Genomic DNA, 23,685 nt, shown 5'->3' with positions numbered 1-23,685 from the left:
ATAGCAGGCAGGGCAAAGAACAAAGCAACTTCCATTTAAGTGTTTTAAGAAAAAAAAAAAAGAAAGCAAGATGGGCACCCGTTTACTGAACAGCTCTTTCTACTTCATCAGTAACAGCCTTTCTATAATCACTTACTGCTTTATATCTGGAAAAAGGCAAGATGAGGTACTAGATGAAGTTTTTTCATGAAAATGATAAAATGATTCCCAGGCCAGCAGTAACCAAAGAAGCACACCAAGCTACATATAGGGGATGAGTACTTGAGTCAACAGGGCCAGATAACTTTTTCACAAGTCATGAAATAAATTTTCTGAGGAAGATTCTAGACAGTTGATTTTCTATATAAAATAAATTTTAGGAGGGGCCAGAGAAAATACCTGATGACAGGAAGAGCTGCAACATTGTCCACATTTCAGCAGGAGCAAACAGAATGACAGATGGTGGCTTAATTTGATAGCCATCTCAGGCAAAATAGTGGGATATCAAATAATCAATTGTAGGAGATTCAGCCCACAGAAAATGAGCTATCTTGGATCTGCCATGGCAACACATTTGCCACTGCTGCTCTTTATTCTGCCCAAACATTTAGTGAAGGTTTTTGCTCTGCAGGCAAGAAGAAGATACAGCGAATCTCAAAGGTTAAGGCCTTTTTGGCCTTACGCCCCAGCTTTATGTCTTTTCTGTGCTCCTTGCCCTCCTTGTTCCTTTTTCCTGAGTCAATGCTCTTTAGTTGTAGCTGGAGAAACAGCTTATTCATTCAGCCTTCATTGGCTGCTATTAGGTAGAGTCTATCTAATCTATCATAGGGGTTTAATTGAGAAATAATTAGAGGAAGACAATAATTAACTTGAGTCAATGTGATTTTATGGAAAACAAGGCTTGCCAGACAGTTGATTTAATTTATTGAGTGGCTGAAGGTAACTGGCTTAAAGTCTTGAATGGTGGTAACGTGTACTTGACTTTGTTCTTTACAAAGTCATGATTGAAAAATGAGTGCTCTAAAATATCTTCAAAGCACATGAACTGGCTAATGAGTTGGAACGTTTCGTATAAAATAATAGGGAAAAATGTTGCCTGAAATTTGAAAAACCAACATCAGCTATAGTTTCTAGAGCTGCAGTGCACAGCAGCTTGCTCATAACCTAAGCAACAAGCTAAAACATGAAACAAAGTCAATTATACAAAAAGTTTGCATGGTAGCGGCAGAAGACGTAAATAAGGTACAGTGCATTTGAGAAATCAGCAGAGAGCAGATATGCACAGCAGAATCCTTACCGAGATAATCCCCAAGCTGAGCAAATTCAATCACAGAAGAAGAAACATTCACTTGACCTAACTACAAATGCAAATACAGACTGTACCAACCTTGCATATGCAGTATATGAGCTCTGCTGCACCCGGGGATCCAGTTGACTTTTAAAGACTGCTCAAACTGATGCACCTAAAGAAGGGAGAGTATGTTGGACAGACAGAGGTGTATAAAAGAATGACTGTTCGCAGTGTTCAATAAAACATCTTAAGTTGGCTTCTTAGCTTGTGAGAGAGAACCATTACTTAAAATGGTAAGTTTTGAGATATAGAAAAGTATGGCATGAGTGTGTCACAGCATGGGTAAGACATTGAGTGGAAAAAGGGCTAGCAAGGGTTTCAAGCTATAAACTTGGTTTAAAAAACAGATTGAACAAATAGATGAAACTCTTACGTGGATAGGACTGGAAGAGACTGCATGGCTTTTCAAATTCAGCCCACCACAATTTATTCAAACAGGCGTGGCACAGAGATGTCCCTGGACTCTCTTCTAAATGGCTTGGGTAACTCAGCCTGGAAGGGATGGCAGGAGGTCCCCGTGCAACCATCTGCTCAAAACAGCAGCAGCAAGAAGGTTAGACTGTGTGGCTTGGGGCTTTCTCCAGTCTGATCTTGAAAAGCTCCAAGAACACAGACCCCACTGCCTCTCTTGGCAACCTGCTCCATTCTGGACTGTCCCCATGGGGAAAAAGGTTTCCCTTTATATATAATGTGGGCTTCTCCTGTTTCAACTTAGACTCACAGTCTCTCATCCTGCTGCCTTGCACTGCTGTGGAGAGCCTGGCTCCATCTTCTCAGTGACCTACCCCTAGGCAGGAGAAAGCTGCTCTGAGGTGCCCCCAAAGCCTTCTCTTCTCCAGGCAGAAGCAGCCCTGCCCCTCAGGCTCCCCTTGCAGGGCAGGTGCTCCAGCCCCTGAGCATCCTGGTGGCCCTCCGCTGGGCTCACTCCACCTAATCAACCTCTTCTTTGGGTTTTGTTATACAATAAAAGGCTACAAAGGTGCTCCCCTGAATTTCTCAGCAGAGATTTGTAATTGAAATAGGCTACTGCTGATCTGATGGTATTAGGAGAGAGACGTTTTTGTTCATTGCCTATACGAACCCATAACAGCTCCATTGGTCAAGCAGTATCAGTAAGGTGGTCAGCGTTCCCATTTCAGGATGCTGACAATGGTATCTATCTTGAAAAAGACCCTTTTAATAATGAAGAAGATCAGGCTGCTACTGATCAGGGATTGAGACAATTTTCGCTGGATTTGATTCTCACTATATCTTCTGGAGCAGGACCTAAACTCATAAAACTTCCACAGAGGAATGGGAAGGATCTGTTTTCTAACTTGAGAAGTTGATCAATTAACCTGGGCCAAGTACTGCTGGGGAAAAAAAAAAACCATGAACACAAAACCCCTATCTGTGAATATTCATTTAAGATTTTACAATAATTTCACCTGACTACAGTGAGGTCTTTTTGTATTTGTTTCTGTGAATATTGTGTTCAATGAATTTACCCTATGATCTGACATGCAAAGCACTAATGTTAAGTTGTTTTGAGTTCCAAAACCTTTGGCTGGGCAACTTACACTTAAATGCCACGCAACATATGCATTAAATTAAAACAGCTCAAGATAATTCTTTTTGAAGACTAGCTACTCTTCAAAGCAGTTATTTCAAAAATACATTTAATAGTAAATAGTAATTTAATAGTAGATAGTAAATCAAATATCACTCCATTTCTGGACAACAGAAAGTGAAAATATTTGTTGTTCAGATTATATGTCGTCATCTCCAAGTCACACATGCAAATATCTCTCTCTGAAATACCAGTTTCCCTCCTTCACCTCTACTTCTTATACCCAACCCAAAACACTGTTCGCAATGTAAGTTGCTTCTTAAAAATTAGCTTCAGATTAAAATAATTATTAATCATCACCATCTTTTATTTTTGCAGTGTTGGAAACAACAGGAACATTACAAAAGAGATGTTAAGTTCCCAGAATACATCCTCTTAAATGAGAATCAGATTCATCCAGAATGAATAAACCACTACAGATGCAATGCACATTGTGCTCAGAGAAAGCGGTTCTTTGAAAGAGGCTTTATTAACTAATTACACAGTAATAATTAGAACATGCTGATCCCAGGGATTAATGACCAGAAGGGTGTGATTGTTTCTGTGCACACCTTGGGCCATTAGCTCCCAGCAAGCCCCTAGTTGTTCATCCTCAGGAAATTGCATTGTTCTTGTTGGCATATTAAACTGCATATGAAAGCAGACCCTTCAGGTTTATGGACAGCTTAATTTTATTGGCTAATGCAGAAATAGCTAGTGTGTACAGCAAGGGGAATGAATATCATGTATATCAAATTAATTGGGAATAATCCCTGAACTTTCTATTCACTTGATAATCACAACAGATTTTCAGGTAGTAACATGACTGATTTCATTTCACACCACTGTACTTACTACCGGCACCAACGTTTTCACGTTGCCACAATTTGTCTTCTTTTTTTTTTAAACAGTGATATATATGTAATTTGACAACTTTGGAGCTGACTGATTTCAAAATAGTAATTGCAGTCATTCACAAAATTACAAAAACTTTGAAGAAGGGAAGGAAAGGAATGAGTTGAATTTTTCCTACTGCCAGCAGAGCTTGCTTTCACACAAAGAAGTGACTCCCATTAATTAATAGCAGTGAGAACCGTGACCCCAAAGCTCCCGGAGAGCAGTGGAACAGCAAGTCCTTGCAGCCGACAGCCCTCTTTCCTGAGGAAGACAGCTATTAGGAAAGGGCACAGCCTCTTTCCTACTGAATGTGTTCTTCCTTCAACATAATTTTCCACAACATAAAATATAGAACTGCTTTATTAAATCCCAGCTAGACTAAGTAATTTCTTACAATATGATTTTCTAAGACAAAATAAAAGGAGCTGAACATCTCCCCTGTCTTGAGACACACTGCTAGTGCTGCTACATGTAAAACTAGATCTAACAGCTTTGTTTTGTGATAAGCAGTGTGAGGGGGTGGTTTCTTCAGCTCAGCAGCTTTTTCAGCATTGGCTATTATTTGAGGTTTAACCAGGGCATGGACTGCTACTGGCAGCAATGGCTTGGTCACGTTTGTAAGCACAGTGTGGCACCATCATGGTAACTTTTCAGGCAAGCACAAGTGGGACGTGTGCTCCGGACTTGTGCCATTTTGTAGAAACAATGGTCTTCTCATTTAAGCGAGAAACAGTATCAAAGCATCGAACATGCCTTCTAAAGAAAGCAAGGTGGAGTGAAAAAAATGGGAAAGCTGCTACTCTTTAGTCCAGTGTAGAAATATGGTAATGAGCAATTTTATGGTGACTTTCACCCAAGCTGCTCCAAGGGCTTTAATTAAACATATCTTGAATTTGTAATTTTAGAAAACAATCTTCGATATTTATGCATTAAGTTTGATTTTATCCAAGTAGGACCATAGATTCAAATGCAAATGGTATTTTTCCCATCATCATATTATCCCAGTCCCTTACAATCATTCATTAACATAATCTCATTTTATCTGGATAAAAGACAAAAGCAGTATTTCAAGCCATCATTTTACAGATGAGATATAGCAAGGTCCAGAAAGATTTAAAAATTGGGCAAGAGGAGCCTAGAGGTAAAGACTGGGGGCAACACCTTAATCACAAGTCACCCCATCTTCCTCCTTGCCTGGCCCATTCCCTTGCCCTTCTGCAGGGGGTGAAGTGCATATATACTGGAGGAGGTTAGCTGTCTTGTTCTTTTTTTTTAAGCATGCATTAGAATCATATAATGATTTAGGTTGGAAGGGACCTTAAAGAACATCTAGTTCCAACCCCCCTACTATGGTATTGGCTTTAGTACCAATCCCTCATCTTAAAGAAGAATGTGCTATACACTTCACAGTCAGGCTCATGCTCATTGCACTCTCCCCTCTTTCTACAGGGATACTCAACTGAAGATGCCCTGTGCATCTCAAGCAACCAAGAACCTGTCCCAGAAGTATTATCTTCCCTGGAGCACGGAGCTTTCTGGCAGATGGAGAAATCCCTAAAGAAGAGAGTTCATCATTATTCTAGCAATGACGTTGTAGATGATGAGGAGGATTTTGAACTCTGTTCTGAAATTGAGGAGGATGAAACATGGTTAGCAAAGCACAGATGTGAATTGCTCACGTTGGCTATCATTGTTTATGAGGCATGTAGCTGCATGCTGTACAATCTCAGGCTTCCTGTAGCGTTCATATTAAGACAAAGGAAAAAGGAGTTGTGAGAGTCTATACTGGACATGACAGGAATGTGGATCAGTAGAGATGTTTCCTTGCTGGAAAAAAGAGAAAGTTTCTGGACCGCCTGAAAACTTCCTGACCAAAACACAAAACATGAGCACAATGCTATACTCTACTTTGGTAGCCTGCTTCAAGGTGCTCAAAATACTGGTGAGACTAAAAGATGAAGTTGAACCTTAAAGTGTTTCCTAATACTGGTACAAAACTATTAATGCTCGTGTATGTCTTGGCTGGGTAAAACTTCCATCAACTGCTCTCTGCCCATCAGTATAGATATTCCAAGCTCTGGGGTTTCTGCAAAGAGAGGGAAAGGAAGGAAAACCATTGCCATCTCTGCATAAGTATGGCATAAATGTCTTGTCTCACAAACTCCCTAAGGATGAACAATGGGAGGGAGGGAACAAAGGGCAAGAAATAGAGCCTGGGTGACTCACTAATGTACAGACCTACATAGCCAGAAGTATCTGCCTAACCAGGATCCAAAAAGTGATACCTCTGTGCATGGAGGTCCACAAGTCCTCATATAAGGTCTTTAACACTCCTTGATATCAAAGTCCTCCCAGAAGCCTCTCAAAGCATCTGCTCTTGGTGCCTCCAGCTTAAGGCGAGCAGCAAGCTGCCTGTGACACCAGCAAACCCTCACCCAAAGGCAAGGGCTGGGACCCTGAAGATGAGCACTCCTTCACACCGGGCTGTCACCATGGCAGGGATGGCAGCCTGCCTCTGGGCAGTGGCAGGAGGTCATTGGCACCAGCTGTATATAGTGACAATTACAGGTTTGCAGATGGTGGGTCAGTTGCAGCTTTCCATGGAGGCGTTGGTACTCTTGGTCACGCGGGCCGTGTGGCCTCCATGCTATGGACAAACTGAGAATCACTAGACCACGAACAGCCTTCTGGGTTTCTGTTTGAGAGCACAGGTCTAAATTTCAATAAGGCCATTTCTTAGGGTTTGTTACCTCTAAGCAAAAATCACTCTAATTTTGCCTTAGAAACAAGAAGAGAACCCCTGAAAGCAGAACTGACAGCCAGGACTAATTACCTGTGTATCACATGGAGCTGTTACAGTAGTTAGGATTTGTCTGATGCAGTTGTGCCTGGGAGAGAGATTATTTATGTACCTGTTGTAACGACAACACAGAAAGACATCAAGAGTTTTCAGATGTGCTTAGTTTGAGTCTGAATGAGTTTTCTGCAGGGACACTGATCTCTGGTTTGGGGTTTTTTTTCCTACTTTTAATATACTCATCACAGAACAATGAAGAAATGTGAGGCCATTGAAGAAGTGCAGCTGGGTTTGATCTGACATGGTCAGAATTTGTAGTATTTCATCAGTGTATCAACATGCTAATCTCTCTGGTAGTGAATTTTCTTCTGTGTTATTTGGAAATGCTCAGATGATGTTTTTCCAGCAATATATTCTCTCAAGGCTTTCAAAGAAATGGTCAGTTATCTGAACTGTCCTTTATTAGGTGATAGTTCTTCTGTTTCTGAGGTTTAGTCCTCAGCCAAAGATAAGGGACCAACTTCTGATTGTGGCTAGATAGTCAGCATAATATATTAATTATTTTGTTGGATAAAAAAGTGTAGAGCTTCCTAGAACTGTAGGGCTCAGGAGGTGAATAAGGGCTCCTTTTGCCGCCTGCTGAAATACAACCATCGGTAAAGACAAGCCATCTCTGTCACAGACTAAGAATAACAAGAATGGATGGCAGACATCTCCACCTTAGAGATATGAGGACACAAAGTCTGGCAGGTGAGGATGCTGACAGCTGGAACAAAGCATCAAGAGACATTGATGTTCTGCTGTCACTTGGTCTCTCCAAATCAAGACTGGGTATCGTTCTGGAAAATAAATCATAGATCAATGGGCCAGGGTGAATCTTTATAGCACATGGCATATTGGTCGACTAAATAACTAGAGCTGTCTTCCAGCCTTAAGATCCATTAGTGAGCCAATCACAGCAGCGAATGAAAGATCATGCATTCAGTAAGAACCACAGGCAGGAACCGAGGTAGGCAAATCACTGCCCACTTCCAGTGGGCAAATCACTGCTCCTTAAATAAATAAAGCCACAAGGTATTCTATAGGAAGGTGCACAGGGTCTTGATTTCACCCCTACATGGTGGGGCTTTTTTCCCTAGGGAACTTTCTGTTTCTCTCCACGCTTTTTTTGTTGTTGTTGTTTTATTATGAGACAAAGGATAGGAACAGTACATGACTTTCTTTTGCCACTCATGATTTTATATCCTACATCTGAAAATGAAATGTAGCATGAAATTGACTTTTTGTCCTAATGTGAAATTGGATCAAGTAAAAGCAATTTCTGTATTCTTAGCAAGGAGAGCTCCTTAAAAATGGCTGAAAAGGCCTCCATTCAGTTTAAAAAAAAATAACCATCAGATTTGTACCTCAGCTCACAATGATTTTATTACTATCTGTTATAAGACTGATGATATTGAATTACAGATGGATCACCATATCAAGCAACAAAATTATGAGATTTTTCTTTTGCACTAATGTATTGTTCAAATCCTGGCTCTCTCTGACTCAATAAAAAGCACCAGGCTCTACACAGCTGCAGCTAAAAGAACTTCTGCCGTAAAACATTGACTGTGTTTGTAGCAACTAGGACAATAGTTTTTATTTTAATAACAGTGTTCAGTGACTCATGTTAATAAAAAATCCTCAAGAAATATAGGCCTGGAATGCTTGGTTGTTTTTTTTTTTTAAATTAATTATTCTCCCATTTGAATGTGACAGTACAGTTCAGAAATCTCTGGAAAAAAGTCATACTATTATTCATCCTCAGGCTAGCAGGACAGATCAGCTGCTGGGGAGGTTGCAGCAAAGTAGGGAGGAAGCACGAGGGCTCATAGCCTCTTCCCCAGTGGCTTCCCTGTGTGCTTGGTCCTGCTGTGGGAGCCAGGTGACAAACACAGGAGCTGCCACAGCACTGCCCAGCTCCCCCCACACAGCCGCCCTGCAGCACCGTGCAGCAGCATATGCTCTGCCACAGCCCCCGAGGTACAAAACAGCTCCAGAGTGGCAAGTGCCACCCATTTGGTGCAACGAGAGATGCTTTTGTAAGAGCTTCTGAGAAGAGATTCTTTACAGACCCCATCAAACAAAACAGACCTCATCAAGTAAAACAGCTCTGAGACCAAACTGGTCCTTAGAAGTCCTCCAAAATATGCTCCTCACAGTGAACATTAAATAGCTTTAATACACATAAGTTGGCAGAATAAGCAAAATGTGGGTACCTCCACACATCTGTAATGCTGGCAGCCCTGTGTGGGGGGAAAACAAGCGCTCACAGAGAGCAACTCTCTTCTCTGCATTTCACATTGCCTTGCAAAGTACCTAGAAATACTGCCAAACCACCATGGTTTGAGTAAATAAACAAACAGTCCTAGTTTGTAATTAGTATAAAGCAGAATGATAAAATATAATGAAAAATGAGACCTTCCCCAGGTCATAAATAATTGTTTCTGACACAGCGTTGAAGAGTGATTTCTCTGTGTACAAGAACAATGCAGGATGAACAGCAAACTGTGAGAGATTTTATACATCAATAAATTAAAACGATCTAGGTGGACATTACACACAGACACGCACACTCATATGCATACACAGAGATTTCACTGAGAAAATCAGCCTCAAGCTGTTCCTCTGAAGCCACAATGGTTGAATGACCAAACTCTCAAACAAGTACTCAGGTGCTTGGCTTCACTTGCTTGGGCAGCCCTAGTGCAGGAGAGGGATTAGCCACAAGTAACAGTTTAAGCAGGTGCAGGATGAGCTCCCAGACAGCAAAGCTGCTATTATTTTGAGGAAGACTGTTGCCATGGTTTCTACAAAAATATTCCAGGTAACACTGAACCACTTGCTCATCCTATTTCAGAGATATTCCCCCTGCTGATGGCGATGGTGCAATAAAAATCCTTGCCCTGGCATCCATGCCTTTCAACCGGAGAGTTTCCAGCCCGTGGCGGGCAGCTCTGCTATTTTGCACAAGAGATGACGGTGCCCAGGTCCCCATGGTTGGACTAGTGCCCATGAGCCAGGGGAATGGCTCAAGGTACAGGGCATCACTGGAGCCCCAGAACTACCAACTTGCCACTCCAGGATGCAGAGTCACCAGTTTAAACCCTGTGACTCCCTCCTCACCTGCCATGTTGGTTCATCAACACCCTGTGTCCCTTCTGTCCCCTGGAAAGACCCTGTGGACCCCAAGAGCCTGCCCAGATCCCCATAGCAAGGGTTTCCAGGAGGAAACCTCATCAAGAAGGTTCTGAGCCCACAGCACCTGCCCAAGTGCCCAAACCATCAACTATGGGCTCTCCTGGAGCAAAAGGCTGTGAGCACCACTTTGCAAGGTATAATGAAATACTCCTGAGGATAGAGAGGGGGTGAATGTGACCACACACAGAAGCGTGGTCAGAGCTCGCATCCACTAGGCTATGGGCTTACCTCATCCAGTGACTAATGTTAAACGATATTATTACAAAATATAGAAAATGAATTGCTAACATAATCTGATTTTTAAATGCAATGGCATACAATGAAAAGCCATTTGTCTGCAGTACGAATGAATGCAGACTAGAGCAGGCGCACACCAAGATGGGTAAAAGCAGCTGGCCAGTCCCTGCAAGGGCATGAAACATCCTGGAGCAGTTAGCTGTGGAAACCATTGGCAAGGAGTGGTGGGATTTTTCTCTTGAAATACAGTGTGGATAAACTAAACACCATAAAGAAGAATTATTAAGGCCACGAGGTGTGTTTGGCACTACAGCAAAAGGTACAGACTGCCACTAATAGTATCAGGCTGGAAGCAAGAGGAAAGTTCCCAGGCACCAGAGGCTCTGTCTCTCAGCCTGGACAATGGGCAAGACGACATGCTGAAGTGGGGCTTGGCAGACATGTGAATGGCAAAACATGAAGTGATGAACAGGGACAGTGGGAGACTAGACTTGATGGCTCAGGAAGTCTTGGCTTCTATTTGTATATCTGCAGGCAGAAAAAAATCAGTCTGAAATTTGCAGTTTTTTCATGGCACTGATGCCGGGTAGCATCAGTGAACAGTCCTTTCATCATTGCTGTCTCTGTAAGAGGTTAATTTCCATCCTCACACATGACCCAGCCTTTGTTTCACAGATTTTTATTATTGCCACCAGAACTGTAGCCATGTAACAATAATAGGACCTGAAATTCAAAAAGGTTCAAATCTAAACAAAGATATTTCTAAAGTAAAACGCTCTTCTACAACTACTTTTTTCCCTCTGAAGACGTATTACAGAATGGCCCATGCCTGACTGAAGTACCACGGAAACCTTCCGATACTGCAGTGATGGGGATTCTGTAAAAATCTGTATAAAATCTGTACAATACTGATTAGAAATGTGTACACAGAAAGGAGAAGTAAACACTGAGCATTAGAGTCTCTGCAGAGGCACACTGTGAACTGCTTTATGTGGTGCCTTCTAAAGTTTATTCTCTGTTGTAAATCTAAATGTGATAAAGGAAATAACAATCTCTGTTCAGATCGCCTGGGAAAAGATTGTTTAATGTCATTAATGTTGTATAAGAATGAATTACAAGCCCACTGTTTCTTGTATAAACCAGTCAAACTCTGTACAATCAAGGGCTTTTTGAAATATATTTGCAGCCGTATCATTTGGAGAGCCCATAGGCCTCTCACAGCACCATCCTCACAGCCTGCTTTGGCCCGGCACTGGGCGCTGTGTGGTTTTTGCTAAGTGGATATTCACAAAGAATCAGGGTGTTCAATGGGACCAGCAAAACCCGGGTATTTATAGTGAGAAAGCTGCTGTTCAGCCACTGTTTCTAAGGCTTATAAGCATAAGCGGCAGGGAGCATGTGCCTTCGTGCATGAGAGACTAAACAGCCATGAACAGCAGGTGATTTTGAAGAATAAGCAAGTAACATTGGGCTGCATGCACTGCCTGGATAGTCTAGAGAAGCCTTCATTTTACACTAGTGACTCCAAAGTCTTTGAGTGATAGCACTGATCTTGTTCTTCACAGTGCGACTGCTGCATGTTCCAAGTAGAAAGAGGGAATTACATTTTAAGGGTTACAAGCACACGCATCTTAGCTCCTATGTAATGAAAGGCTATCCTCAAAGGACAAGAAAATTATTCTTCTTGCAGGGAGTGAATGGGTAGGATTCCTGTAAACTGGGAAGAGTGACAAAAATATTGCTAACAATTCAGACTGATTTGATTTTGTTTATGCACAATGACAAAGCTGTCCAGAAAAACCTCACCTGGCACAGCAAGTTCTGCTGTTTTAAGACACAAGAGCCCCACGCACATGTGGAAGCGACTTCATGCCCCCGCAGAGGCCGCTGACGTTACAGACCCACACGCTTCTCATTTAGACAGGTGGCAGATTGTGAAATGGGTGGCTTTTAACAATTGTTGGTCACAATTGCTATGCAGACTCTACTTGTAAAGAGTCCCTAAATGATGTGCCAGGCTCCCATGGCTAGCATTAGGGATGGTCCTATGCACATCTATGATTGTAGATAATTATTAGCCATGGTTATGAACAATTTATTGACCTGTTGGATTTTTTTATTAAGGTATCCATGATTAATTCATTAGCTTGCCCATGGTAAAGTGCTTAAAATAAAAAACGTAATGCACAGCAAGGCTAAATATTTCCAAGCTGTGTTTTCCAAACAAAAAATTCTTCCCTACTGAAAGATAAAAACATCAGTAGGAGATATTGTTCTGAAAAAAGGACAACTACTGCCATTGACATACCACATCTACCTGCATGCACATACACAGACAGCACGTCTATACAGCTTCAGGCTTTGGAATAGTGGAATTGCCCAAAGACCGTCTTCCTCAGACTTGTCTCCTTGCTGGACCAGTCGTTCTCACTTTCTCTCTGACCCTGCTGGCATTTCCAAAAGAATTCTCCCTGACAGATGAGCTAGTCTGGTCTTTCATCTTCTATTACCCAAAACTGATCACTGGAATTTAATACTCCTGCTGTATCCTGCTCCAACAGAGGAGGAAAGAGCTAGGCAGCGAGGAGCTGAAGTGCTATTGACTGACCGGGGTGCAGATATTGAATCAGTGCTTTCACAATATTTTTGCTCACAGTCAAGCTTTTTTCCATCCTTCTGCCATGCACAAAAAAAAAAAAGATTGATTGGGAGTGTTAAGGGGCTAAGCGGGGTTGCGTGCTGGTGATGCCATGTGGGAAGCTTCACAGCTTTCCTGGGTGCAGAGGAGGAGTCTTCCACGCAGAGTGGGCAAAGCATATGCAACAGCAGCACGAGTAGTAGGAAAATGGACATACTGCCTGATTTACATTTCTTCATAGTCCTAGAAGTTGTAGGTGCTGCACCCTAGGCCAGATTTGGCTCTCAGTTTATGGTGGTTTATGTATGAAATTTCCAGAAGAGAAATTCCAACAGTGAGTGCAGAAAGATACAAAAAGAAAGAACCTGCTTTTTTAGGACAGGCCACACTCTCAGATAATGTCACATCACATTCTCACAGAAAACCTCAATTCTCCAAAAACTCAGTATTCACACTCAATTTCAGTGTGCACACTGTACTGTCAAAATTACCAGAATTTTGTCAAAACTGCTAGATTTGTCCATCCAATGGCATTTGCCTCCACTTTAAGAATATAACAGAAGAAGATAGCCAAAACTTGAGTTTTTTCTGCCCCCAAGAACAGAGCTTCAACAGTTAGTGCTACAAGTGCTGCACCCAGCAGGTCCTATGACTTACTATGGGAGAAGGCTCAACTCCACAATCATGTCTCAGGCAAAGACAACACACAGCTAATGGTCAGAGGGACACTGCACAGTTAAACAAGCAGCTTTTTTGCAAACAATTCCCACTCTGTGAATGTTGTATTTTGAGCTATCGTAGGCCTAGTTGATATAATTTAGGATTTTTAAAGAGAGAGTTTATTCTAAGCAAAAAATCTTCATTTAAATAGAACTTTGTGATTTCATGTATGAACACTGGAAAAAAGTGCACAGCAGATAGATACAGGAGGGTAATTTTAGTCACAAAAATACACCATTTGTAGAAATTCACCCTGGACTAAAAACCTTACAAAGCAGCATCTCTTCCATTCCAGAGCTATTTGCAGGGCAATGGACAGTGGTACTCTGTACATAAAGGAATGCCAGGCTAGGGGGACTGTCATGATCACAAGGTGCCAGGCAGCGACCATCAAGTGTAGAGGGACCCCAGGACATCCGTCCATCTGCCAGGACATGCTGTGGGCCACAGAGCATCCCCCTCTGCAACAAACTCAAAGTCTGTGATACTAAACCTAGATCCACCTACAGGAAGAGAACAGGAGAGATCAGGGACAACACTCACACCACTGGCTCTCCAATAACTGCAAATTGATGTGGTATTGCAAAAACCTAAAAAAAAAAATCCTAGCTGGACCAACAAAGCAGACCAGGATCACGCTACCAGAGCAGACATGAGAAGACCTCAGTTGTCCCTTCTGTCTAGACCAAGTTCTGGTGACGGGTTTAAGCAGAGCAGGAAAGAGGACGTACACTGACACTCCTTTGAAGTGAACGCCCCAGCAGCAACGGTGCGTGTTGCCACCACTCTGGTTCACCAGTGCCAGGGGAGGCCAAGGAGACATGTCCTCGCCAGCACCCCAGAGAGCTGAAACACAAGGTAATAACAGTGCAAGTACAGTGTTCGCAGAGGAATCCAGTGTCTCTTCAAAAACACTTTGGATTTAATTTGTTGCACCCAAGGTCTCACAGCACAAACCTCATCCCTATTCTCCAAGGATTCCTCCCTTCATCTGTTCTGCCCCTCGCGTGGGGCCATGAAGTTCCATCTTAAAACAAGCCCAAGTCCTCCATTTCCCTGACCGAATGAGCTGTTCAGAACTTGCCTCTTCAGGTGCCCAGAAATTGTCTTCTAGTTTACAGTATAAATTTATTCATGACCAATATGTAGCCGTTTGATCCTGAGCTAATATTATCCTTCAACTCAAAGAGCTCTTTCCTCTCCTCAGCATTTATCACCCAACATATTTATTAAGAGATATTACATCCCCTCTAACCTTTGTTCGACCTGGCTAAACAAGCTAAGCTCATCAGAGGAAATGTTATAATTATTTTAAAATACAATTACCCATTCTGCTAACAAGAGAGAATAGACACTACGAAGTCAGGAGGACTTCAGTAGTAACAATTAAAACATGAAGGTACCTGCCTTAGAGGTTTTAGCTGGAGACAATAATTAATTTCCCAAATATATATTTCCCCATGAGACACAGTAATGAACAAGTCTCCTACTAAACATAAGGGTAATTCACTTTACATTCCACAATATCAAACTTGCCCAGCATTCAGCCAGCCTCCACCTGGAACAGCTCTTTGCAGGTCTTCTGGTCTTTGCCAGCATGGGGCTCCAGAGGTCCCTCCAGCCGCGGCACAGGCTGTGAGTGCATTAGCTGCGGTGGGAGGCAGAAGACTGGCTGTGCTGAGGAGCGATCATTTCACAGGTTATTACTGAATCTGTTTTCCACTGACATAGACTAACCCACTTGGCTCCATTTCCAAGCAAGTCTTTTTCCAACCTTTTTTTAAGAAAAAAAAATCGCTTCTTTTCTTTGACCAAGTCGTGATTTTAAGACATTCATGTTTTTACTTTGACATGTCAGAGATTGAATGGCAGGTTATTGAACCGGGAAATTTGGCCCCATGTTGGGGAAGAGTCCTGTCATTAAACCAGAAGCACTCAATATGCCACTCAATCTCAGAAGGAATAGCAGAAAAACAAATCTCTGATTTTAATGACAGTCTTCCCCAAGAAGTCCGTGGCTGAACGGACATGAAGCTGTGACTGGGACATGACACCACTCACCCGTGCCTGAGAAGAGAGGCCCTGGGAGGGCACCCTCAAGGCATTTGTCTCCTTGTCTGAATTAGAGCCCTGCAGGGGTGAGGGGCACTTCATTGATACAAACCTACTCCAGCAAGAAGGATTAATCAGCTGTTGAACCCTCTGCCTGCTCTGGCTCACTGTGCTTAAACCCTGATGACTCTTACAGCATCTCTAAGTGTCCAGGAATTGTATTATATGTAGATAGATATATGCATCTGTATAAAAGATGCTTTCATAAATGCTAGAGGAAACTGCTTCCATTTGCATAGAGGAAGAAAAATGTTCTTGCCCTGCAGTCTGATAAAACTTGTAAAAGCTGTAGGAGATTATTTCTCTTCCTCATCCGTGGTTCATTTTTCCCAAACCGTTACATTTTCCTCCATGAGCAAAAACATGCTACAGCTGTTTGGTAGCAAACCACATGGTTTACATCCTGCATGTGGCCTTAGGGGTATTTGGTCCAGCCCTGGTGCACATCAGGGAGGTTCGAAGAGAGGACACAACTTGCAGCACTTGGCAGAAGCTGGAGGTGAGCAAATGGCACCAGATGACACCTGGGCTGTCTGCAGGAGGTGCTGAGACACTTGAATCATGCAGGAGCCTGGGGCATCTCTGCAGAGCTGCCTCATTTATTACCTGCCCCACTGCCCGCCTAGGCTGCACACCAGGAAAGGGAGATGAGGGCAAGGAAAAAAGTCTTATGCACCCATGGACACTGCCTGCACTCATCTGCATGGCAAGTGCTTTTGCCATTGCTCAGGCTGATTTAAGCCTGGTCTTTCCTAGCTTTCCAGAAAGCTGGCTTTGCAAAATGCTGTATAAACACAATTTTTTTGTTTTATAGTAGCTGATCTACAAAAGAGTTGCAGAGGTGCTCAGGAGTAGTGCCCTTTCCAGTGCTGGGGCTGCCAGACACATCCTTGGTGCCAGCCACAGCTGAGGACACAGGTTTGCTCTGAACACATGATGGAGAGCTTTACTGCATGGCATGGCATTGAGCAGTGTTCGAGGCAGGCTGCAGGGGTGGGACGCCCGTCCTCCTGGTATCAACTGCCTCCTTTGTTACAACTTCAAAAGACTCAGAAATTAAAACAGCTTCATTGTTACTTTGCTACACGGCTGAAGCAGGTAGGGACAGCCTTAATTAGGGTAGATAATGCCACAAGAATAAAATCCTGACATAACATAATGTCTCTTGGTGGTACATAAATGTCAAGACAGTCATGGAAGACAAGTGTTGCAGCAAAACAAATGCCTGTATTTTCATTATACTGAGTGACGGATGAAGATGCAAATGTCACCATATGGCTGAAGGGTGCTGTGCAGATGAGTGGAGGTGGCTCGCTTGCAGCGCACTGCCCAAGTTGCTGCACACCACCGCTCCTGGGGAGGGGTCACCCCGGGCAATTTGTGCTAGAGCTGCCCAGGAGGGCATGCCCACACGGGGCTTTGGTCATGTGTGTTGTAGGGTACATCCCCGCAGCTCTCTCCTCACTGGATTAATCCTGGCTCCACCTGATGTGATATCTGCCTTGCCCACAAAGCGTGCATAAGCAAGAGAAAAACAACTTCTTGGAGGAGGAGATGGGGAGAGAGAGGCAGAGAGGACCCTTTTCCATAAGCCCTTCATACAGTGAAGATTTGGGCTCTGAGACACATTGATGGTACAAGCAATAAATAGTAACAGGATGTAACCTGGACACAGGACTTCAGTTTGAAGATAATATGACTGTAAATAAAATTAGCCTTTATGTTCCGTTCAAATCATACTCTAATTTCACAGACATTTGCAGAAGTCTCCCACACTACATGCAGCAGAAGTAACACATTAAAAATGCAAATGGCAGGTGAACAATGAGCTAATACATGAAGAACAGAATTCCCTTGTTTTCTAAAAAGGAATAACTCCTTTCTTCCTTTTGCCTCATTTTTACTGTTGGTTTTGAATGATACTTTGCATTTCAGGGTTTTCAAACATGGACTCAAGTTTCACCAGCACATGTAGCTCCAACCTCTGAACACTGCAAGGCCCCCAGGTCCTTGGCATGGCCCCATGCAGTCTCCTGGCACCCTGCCACAACAGGAACAGTCCAGAGCCCCAGGCCCAAGTCTGCCAGACACAGCACACGAACACGAGCATGTGTGAAGAGGTTTGCATGCACCATTTACTGTTTGGCTGAGGCTGATTTTCCTCCCCTTCCCCTCCTGCTAAACAAGAGCCCAACAGGAGTATGAAGAGCCAACCAAGATCTTGCAGTTGGAAGACCTTGCAATTTTATACAGCTGCTGAATCCCTGAGGAAATATCCTGGAGTGGGAAAAAAAGGTATCTGCCTTTTCTTCAGCCACAAAGGGATTCACCTGAGAGGTGCTACAGCAGAGGAATACCCTCCTGATGATGCCAAGAAAAATGTTGAGAAATAACTTAAAGAAAACAGACTACAACCCCACATTATTCAAAGCCAATTCCTGTGAAAAGCAGTTTTCATGAGCAGTCAGCTTAGGCAATAAATGAATAATTAAAAACATCAGTTGATGGTTTTCTTCTATGACATGACAGATTAGACTGGAAAACACTGTAATTTAGACATGTTAAAACAGGCTCTAGAACAAATCAATTAAACCTTTTTTTACTACACATTAATGACATCCATTCCTTCAGCAAAGGATTTTTCCAGCAGTGCCCCATACTGTGGGGAAACTGCAATATATGAATCTATTTTCAAAGTAGGTGATTTAAAAGTGGCACTAAAGCAAGACAGAGCCAAATAGTTAAATTTCTTTCCTTTAAAGGACTGGAGGTCAATCTTCCTTACTGTCAATATTTTAGTCTTTAATGTATTTATTTTCTTAAGGTTTTTTTCTTTTTAAATCAGATAAACCTTTAGGTAGGATAGTCTGATTATTGCAGCTAATGCTGCTCCAGAAGGCAAGTCTTTTCTACCCTTTTCCCCTGTCTCTGTAGGTCTCCTGCAGCAAGCACACTCCCGCAGCACCTGCACATGAACATGCCTGTGAGCTGTGGGTGCAAGAGAGAAAAGTGATTAATGAAATAGTTTCAGTGCAGCCTGTGTGCAAAGGCACACACCCAGCCGGACAGGAATACAACTCCAGTTTTGCCCACTTCCAAGAACCCGAGTTTATCTGCAGACAGACCCATCCCATCCGCAGCAGAAATGGGTTTGTCAAGCTGATGATGTCCCATCAAAGAGAAGGGCAGGCCACATTTTGGGGATACGGCCATTGCTCACTCAGCAGCACAGGAGGTTGTGGGAAACAGGTAAAGCCACTACAGAGTGAGCAAAGCCTGAAAGAAAGGACCAGCCTGCAGGGTGCAGTAGGGAGCAAAGGGTATTTGATGGGGGGTTTTGTTGTTTGTTTGTTTTTTTAAACTCTTATTTCTATTCTGTCTCACTTATAGGTTTTTCTTCAATTTTCAGAGTTTGTTGCTCCACCTCTGGGGTTCAAAGCCCTTTGGTGTCCTTGGCAGCCATGGCAAGGGAGAGGTGCTGCAGCTGCCCTCAGAGCTGCTGCTGGCTGGAGGCCCACCACAGCCATGCACCAGAGGGAAAGGGGGACCAATCCATAGACCATTCCATTTTCACTCAAAGGCAATATGAAGGAGATTAAGAAATAGAAAGAATGCCAAAGCTTCTAAAAGCTCATCATTTGTAATATCACAGGCGGGGTCAGGTGGGAAGGCACCTCTGGAGGTCATCTTGTCCAACCCCCCTGCTCAAGCAGGTCACCCAGAGCAGGTTGCTCAGAGCAGCATCCAGTCAGGTTTTGAACCTGTCCAAGGATGGAGACTGCACACCCTCTCTGGGCTGCCCAAGGCATCAGGCATGACCTGATAGGCATGAAATCACCATCACAAGTATTTTAGTTTCAGCTTTTCTAAAATATGGCAACGTAAAAAGTAGCTTCTCTCCCTCTCTCTATGCCCATGCTTAGCACCACTATAAAAGTCAGTTTCCACCAACATTAGATGTGTCCAATCAAATATATTTCCCCCTAAATTAAGGCAAGAATCATAGAATCATTTAGGTTGGAAAAGACCTTTAAGATCTTCAAGTCCAACTGTAAGAGACATGGATGAAAGAATACAAAGAACTAGAAAGTGTCTGCTGCTGTGTGCAATCCATAATTCCTCTTGCATGAAAATACTTCCAGCAGCAGTCGACCCCCCTGCCAGGCCCTGGGGCAAGCAGGGCAGGCTGCCCTTTGCATGCACAGGCTCTGCAGTGCCCAAGCACATCACCGTGACCCGCTGAGATCCTACATGTGGGTTTATTAGCACAAGCAGACTACACACACCACATCTTGTCTTTTGCTCAGGCTTGCCCTGATTATGGGCAGGGCATAAGCTCAGGCTTATGCCCAAATATTAATCCCTCCATTATTCAGTGAATTAGCTTACAATGAGACTTGAAGGCCAGCAAACACTCTACATGGTACGAACCAGGGAGGACCAGCTATCCCCCACCACACAGTGCCTTTCCACCCCGGGGACAAGCAGGAACACTCGAGCACTGTCCCATCCCATTGCCCTCACTGGCAGCATGCTTGGTCGCTGCAACTTGCTGGCCTCCCCAGTAAATCTGTGCCTGCAGCAGACCAAAGCCTGTTGGCTTCCCTGCAGCACCCAGCCATCCCTGGTGCCACACAGAGCAGCCCCAGGGGGAACTACCAGCTGAGATTTCAGTTTGTTGCAGCAGCAGTCCCCCAAACACTGGGAAAGGCATTTAACACTGTTCCCGGCAGGTCCCCATTCCTGTGGCGCATCCCCACCAGTTCAGCCCAGCCCTCGGGAGCAGCTGCTTGGACAGAGCGGTGTGGGAGTTCTGCAGCCTGGATGTCAGTGCAGAGCCTGGGCATGGCCCTCGCAGTGGGCTAACACCCAGTAAATGCAAGGCCCTTGGTCCATGAGTTTAGGACAGTCTTTACTTCTCTTTTCCTTTGCTTTTTCATGGGAAGGGATGCTTGGAGGAAGCACAGCAGGGGCCAACCCATCCATCTTTCTACTCCTCTCCCTAGGGCCATTCCAACCACACCAGCCCTGATGCACCCAATCAGTGTCGTCACTACCCTTATATTATCTAATGCAGCTGGTCTGCTTAGAATCCCCTTTGGTGTTCACTTAATTCACTAATAACACTGTTTAAATTCCTGGGGCTTGCCTGTGAGTGCCTCTAGGTGAATACCAGGGGTGAGTACAACCTTCTCGGTGTTTCACTGCTCACCGGCAGATCCTTGCCACACCTGATGGATGTGCAGGAGTGTGTGACTCCTGATTTAGAAAATTAAAGTTGCTGAGGTTTAGGTTTAAGTTAAAAGAAGGATCTTTCTTCTGCCTGATGTGGAGGACAGGTACCCTCTGCGAGGGACGCCTGCAAGGCCTGGGTATTAATAAACATCAGTTTCCCTGGGGCAGCTCCTGCTATTTTGGCTTGCAGAACAGCCCCTTCCAGGGACTAGGGTGCAGAAGCTGGTGGGGAGCAGTAACATTCGGGACAGTTTGCCTTCCTCTTCACAGGCCACCGAGGCTGGAGCAGGATCACAGCACACTTCAGCCTCCAGCTGGTGCCTTAACCTTTGCTGTGGTTTTATTTGCCCCCCTGATCTTTCAGGGATCTTTTAACTTAGTATTTTTACAAGGTGGGGGGTAAACAAACAAACAACAGACACAGAAGAGAGTTACGCCCTTGCCTTCAAATTTGGACAAGGCAGTACCTGAGTCTCAAGTTATTCATGTACCTGTCCTGACTCCTGCTTCCCTGAGATGCTCGATGGCATCCCTTTGAAGAGGACTATTTGGACTTACTAAAATAACAGGAGCATCTGCCCACTCCCTCCTGCTCTAACACATCCAGCAATTACAGGCTCGCATCCAGGGCTGGGTTTGAGTTCCCCTAGGATCCAAAAATCATGGGTTTAGCTTCCACATTTGCAAAACCAGTGCCACAGCATTCTCTCACTGTGCAATAAGTCACCTTGTGGATGAGGTAGCCCATATTTCTGTGAAGAAAAATCAAGGTTTTTTTCTTACTGCATACAGCTATGCAACACCACAGTCTTAGCTTGCTTCTCCTAGAAACATTTCTGAGTACATAAAGGGAGTGAAAGAACAGGTAACCCTTCTGACTACTGACTTTTATGAGCCAAAAACCAAGTAGCAGAAGTCACCAGTTACCCCAGAGGGAAATGAAGAGGCAGGGTTTAAAGAAGAGGGACTGAAAATGCATCCCCTGGTCTTGTTCTTAATTGCATAGTGCACAGCTGAATTAAATAAAGAGGAACTTGTCTTGGACCTAAATAGCAGCAAGGAGCAGCAGGTAAGTGCATTGGGGCTCTGTGGTGGAGGTGAGTCTCCCTTAGCAAATATTCAGTGGGAAGCAGCCAGTTACCTTCACTAGGTGTCTGAGAGGTTGTACACATGGGGGCAGGATTAGTGCCCAGCTCATCACGTGCCTTGGAGCATCCTTACAACACCTCAGAGTTGAGCCTGACCTCTGGTGTAATTTTCAGAAGTGCAGAGCTCCCACAGCTATTGCTTCTCTGGAGGCTGCACTGTGTTTCAAGTTCAGGTGCTCACCTACACTCCTCAGCACAATCCCCATTGCAGCCGCCCCCTTTCCCATTTTAAGTACAATCACCATTTGAAAATGGATGTGCTTTGGTTGTTTAGTTGCATAGAGTGAACAAATCCAACCCTATTAAAAGTGTGCATAATGTTTTGAACTGAATTCCTTAGAAATCAAGGAATATTAAACAATAATGTTTTATATTTTAAAACAGTTCTGTGCATTCATTACTGTTATGTTAACTTTTGTAGCACAGCCAATAACATATTGGCTATATGTTGGCAGCCAATAACATATATAACATATATCTTAAAGTTCCACTTATAATTGAGTTTCAGTGAGTTTTTTAATCCTTTTTTTATCACACCACTTTTTTCTTATTATATTGTGGCCACAGTAACACTGCTCAGGAGATTTATATTCCACAAAGCCTGTTGTGAATTTCTCTTGCAGATTTGCATGGTTTCTAGGAAGATCCTTGACACAGTCTTCTTTTTTCTTTTTTTTTAAAAAAAACTTCAGCAAATCTTAATAACTGGGCAAAATTTTTTGTCATGCTGTTTCTCACTGGTTTTTCCTATTTTCTTTTAAAATATCTAAATTTGGATCATTGCATCTTAGAAATTTAATGGGAAATGCCAGTCCCACCAGCTTTGGATACACAGAAAATACATCTTAAAATCTAACAAAGAACAACTCTCCCAATTACTCAGACTAAATAGATGTCCTTCAGAAAATGAGAAAGAGCTATTGTGGAGCCAGAGGGAAGAGCAGCTGAAATTCAACAGTGAAAACTTGAAGGGAGTGAAACCAACACAGCAAAATTAGCGCAGTATGTCAGGGGATCACTTCATGCTAGGAAGGGGGCAGTTAAGAAAGCTATGAATCTTGCATAGAAATTTAATTTGCTTCCATTGGTCATCGCTAAAGCAGATACTGTCCTACACATCACCGGCACCTATGAGTTGAGATGGCAATTTTTGTGCACTGGCCATAGTGCACATCACTGCAGGACAGTGCCTGCCACCACGAGGTGCTGATAAGCTGTGCTGAACTCTGTCTACCTTCAAATGATAAACCAGGAGAGCAGGCATTCACTGTGTTTTGCAGAGCTTTACCCCAAGCACCGCAGCCTCCTCTATGGTGCCCGTCAGCGGGCACATCCCTCCCAAATTTCAGGTTTTCCTGAGTCCTAAGTCGTGCTAACTTGATCTTCTGAAAGTGCACCAAGCTTCCCTGGGCAACTATGTCTCTGCTCAAGTTATTTCACCGTCCTGTGATAAAAAGATTTCCCTCTTCTCCAAACACCACCCACAAATGAGGTATTCACAGGCACCGGTGTCTGCTCGGCTGCGGGCATGTCCTCTCTCCACCCTGGTGTTGGTTTCCAACAAAAGAGTTCAGTCTGTTGCTGTAAGCAGAGAGGTTGGGTCATGCCAGCCTTACCACTGGTTAATATGTTAAGAGATGGACAAACATGACTTCAGTGAAGAAACAGCGTATCTAGTGGGTTGCAATGGTTTCCTCATGCCAGCGAGCAAAAGGGTTGACAGCATATTCCCAAGTCCTTTTC

Source organism: Gymnogyps californianus, chromosome Z (genome assembly GCF_018139145.2).
Source record: "Gymnogyps californianus isolate 813 chromosome Z, ASM1813914v2, whole genome shotgun sequence".
Taxonomy (NCBI): Eukaryota; Metazoa; Chordata; class Aves; order Accipitriformes; family Cathartidae; genus Gymnogyps; species Gymnogyps californianus.
Note: the sequence above shows the minus strand (reverse complement) of the source record.